The sequence below is a fragment of the Oryctolagus cuniculus genome, chromosome Y (assembly GCF_051225735.1).
Source record: "Oryctolagus cuniculus isolate XC-2025 breed Fujian yellow rabbit chromosome Y, ASM5122573v1, whole genome shotgun sequence".
In the NCBI taxonomy this organism is placed as follows: domain Eukaryota; kingdom Metazoa; phylum Chordata; class Mammalia; order Lagomorpha; family Leporidae; genus Oryctolagus; species Oryctolagus cuniculus.
Window position 1 is genome coordinate 21,596,310 of NC_142889.1, and position 3,660 is coordinate 21,599,969.

Consider the following 3,660-nt stretch of genomic DNA (forward strand, 5'->3'; position numbering starts at 1 on the left):
GGAACTTTATATAGGATAGATGAGATGCTAGGCCATAAGAAATTTAAAGAAATGAAATTGTACCATGTATACTTTCTGATCCCAATGGAATAAAACTGAATTAAAACTTCAGAAACTTTAGAAAAAATGTAAACCTATAGAGAACTAAACATTATACCACTGAATGAACAGTGGATCATAGAAGTAATCAAAAGAGAAATCAATTTCTAAAAACAAATGAAGATTACAATATATCAAAATTTGAGATATGGTAAAAGCTGTGTTAAAACTTTACTACCTACTGAAATAAATTTGAAATCCATCAAACAAATGATCTATGATCATCTCAATAGTCCAGAAAAACAAGAACAAACCAAAAATGAGTAGGAGACAATAATAAACATTAGAAGAAACAAAATTGAAACAAAGATACGAAAGATTTGTGTAATGAATAACATTTTTGAAAAAAATAACCAAAATGTACATCCTTTTGTTCCACTCAACCATAAAATTGAGAAGACCAAAATTAATAAAATCACAGATGATAAATGAGGTATTACAATGGATACCACAGAAATAAAGTCACTAGGAATTACTATAGCAACAAATTGGAACATCTTGAAGTAATGGATGAATTTCTGGACATATAACACTTTACCAAATTGAGTCATGAAGACACAGATAACCTAAATAAAACAGTGATTAAGCCAGAGCTAAAATCAGTAACAAAGACAAAGCCAAAAAAATCCAAGATCAAATGGCTTCACTAATGAATTCTAATAACTTTTAAAGTATAATCCCAAGGCTTCTCAACCTATTCAAAACAATTGAAAGCATTTCCTCTAAGATCCAGAAGTAGGGTCCAGCACTGTGGCATAGTAGGTAAAGCCACTACCTGCAGTGCCAGCATCCCATATGGGCACTTGCTTAAGTACCTGCTGCTCCACTTCCAATCAAGCTCTCTGCTATGGTCTGGGAGAACAGTAGATGACCCAAGTCCTTTGCCCCCCTTACCCACATGGGAGACCCATGAGAAGCTCCAGTCTCCTGGTTCAGATTGGTCAAACTCCATCCATTGTGGCCATTTGGGGAGTGAACCAGCAGATGGAAGGCATCTCCATCTCTCCCCCCCCCCTTTCCCTGTAACTCTACCTTTCAAAGAAATAAATATTTAAAAAATCATAGAATCAGACAAGGGTGCCCACTCTCATCATTTTGGAAGATTCTGTCAAAGGAATTAGACAGGAAAAATAATCAATGGGACTAGAACCCAGGGTGCTGACACCGAAGGCAGAGGATTAGCCTATTGAGTTGTGGCGCTGGCTATTTTTTTTTTTGACTGACAGAGTTAGTGAGAGAGAGAGAGACAGAGAGACAGAGACAGAGAGAAATGTCTTCCTTCTGTTGGTTCACCCTCCAGATGGCCAATCCGAAGCCAGGAGCCAGACACTTCCTCCTGGTCTCCCATGCAGATACAGGGCCCAAGCACTTGGGCCATCCTCCACTGCACTCCAGGGCCACAGCAGAGAGCTGGACTGGAAGAGGAGCAACTGGGACAGAACCAGTGCCACAACCGGGACTAGAACCCATGGTGCCAACGCCACAGGTGGAGGATTAGCCAAGTGAGCCATGGCGCTGGCAAAGTATTGAGTTTTGTGTGAATAAGTTTGAAAATTTTATATAGTTAAGAAGAGATCTTATTTAGCTTTTTTAATGTTATAGTGTGCTAAAGAACTAGTTATTTAACTTGATCACAAAGTTAAGGGGTGCATCATAAATAGAATGGCAAGGAAAAAATATAATGGTAAAGAAATGAGTGGAACAAAAATTAAATTAGTGCTGTCTTATAATGAAGGAAAGGATTGACAACTACAGAAATCAATGGATGCTCAGTTACAAATTTATTACATGAGGAGATATAACAATCAGAACTCACAATTTTGAAAACACACCTTCTTTCCCACCATGTCTTTTGTGGAGAGTGGGAAGCGTTCGGCACTGCACCACAGTCGCCTTGGCACCCCGGCGCCCTTCACGGCTCCACATACCCTGCCTTCTCTCAGGGGGACAGTTGGGGTGAAGGCGAAGTCGACGACCAGGAGGGATGCAACCAAGTGGCCCGCGACTTGAGAGAGTTCTCAGCTGGACTATCTTTGGAGTGCAAGAGAGGTTCTCTGTTCCCACCAGATGGATATGGGTCGCCGGTGCTGCCAGAGAAGCTCAATGCATCTTCCCGGCTGCTGCGGGAAGCCGAACCCCATCTCAGCAGTGGCCGGTTCAGGTCCTTTCTATTCTGTGTTCACTGCTGTTCGCCATCCTCCTCGCCTTTCTGCTCGCCATCGTCTACCTGGCCGTTAAAGAGTTGCATGCTGAGAATTTGAAAAATGAAGATGGTGTAGACGCTGGGCTGTTAGGGTTCTGGATGCTGCTTATAATATCCCTAACTGCTGGATTCTCCTGTTGCAGCTTTTCTTGGACAGTGACTTATTTGATTCTTTTGAACCAGGAATGTTTCCTCCTACTCCTCTTTCACCTGCCAGTCAAGAAACTGACTGGACACTCCTTCCACATGGGCGACAGCGTGGCAATTTTGAATGGCATTGTGGCTGCTCTTACTGTAGCATGGTGCCTCATGTATATCCATGCTGGAGCAATACTCTTGACAAAATGTAGTCTAAATTGTTTCATAATAACAGGAAAGAACATCATTGCCTACTCAGAAGACTGAGAAGCCTAATGTTCATTATATGGTTCATCTGTGTGTCATCACACACTAAATAGTCATGCAATGAAAAAAAACTAGAAAACCTCAATGCAAGAAATGTATAAACTCAATGAAGAGAAAGTGGATCAATCTTAGTATAATGAGGCTTGGAGCTAAAATTAACATTTCTTTACAAGAAAATGTTGGTGCATATGATCTTTCTTCTTTTGCACGTTACCTATCAGATGTCTGCTTTTGAGGATGTATTTGTTAAAATCATTCACAATCATTCTAAGGAGTCAGTGATTATTTTTGCCTAGTTGCTGAATTATTTTATCTACTGTCTGTGAATAATGATGCTTCTTTAATTACTTTCTGAGATACAAGTATTCCAAATCATTACCTCTGCGATTCTTTAGATTGCCTTAAGGGTGAAACTAAAGAGCTGCTAGAGAGTTCATTTAAGATGTAGCACAAATATCCCATAGTAAAATTTCTTCAGTTACTTAAGATAAGAAAAAAACATTCAATTGTCATTTCATTTGTAAATGAATCCAACACATTGAAAAGTTATATATAATTGAAACTGATTGCTAAGAGTATGCTAACACATTTTACACAGATCCATTTAATTTTCATGTACCACAAGAATATGCTCCTTTAAGCAGTAATGTTTTAGATAGGACATAAGAACACATATAAGATTTCTGTGCAAATCAATTATTTGACACATTAGATAATAAAATAACTTTTTGCAACTGGGAAGTAGATTTTATATATTCTCATCTTTGTCCCCAAATGGATGGTAGAAACAGAGTGATGCTTGATTCATGTCTGCTACTTACTCATTAGCAAGATGAGCAAGAGGAGCAGCTGGGACTAGAACCGGCACCCACATGGGATGCCAGCATTTCAGGCCAGGGATTTAACCTGCTGCACCACAGTGTCAGCCCCAAAGTCCTGGTTCTTATTCTGAC

General features: G+C 39.6%; 1 pseudogene; it reads left to right on the top strand.

The window, feature by feature from the left end:
• The first annotated feature begins 1,944 nt into the window (after positions 1 to 1,944).
• On the top strand, positions 1,945 to 2,707 carry LOC149119359 (ADP-ribosylation factor-like protein 6-interacting protein 6; annotated as a pseudogene).
• The last annotated feature ends 953 nt before the right edge of the window (positions 2,708 to 3,660 follow it).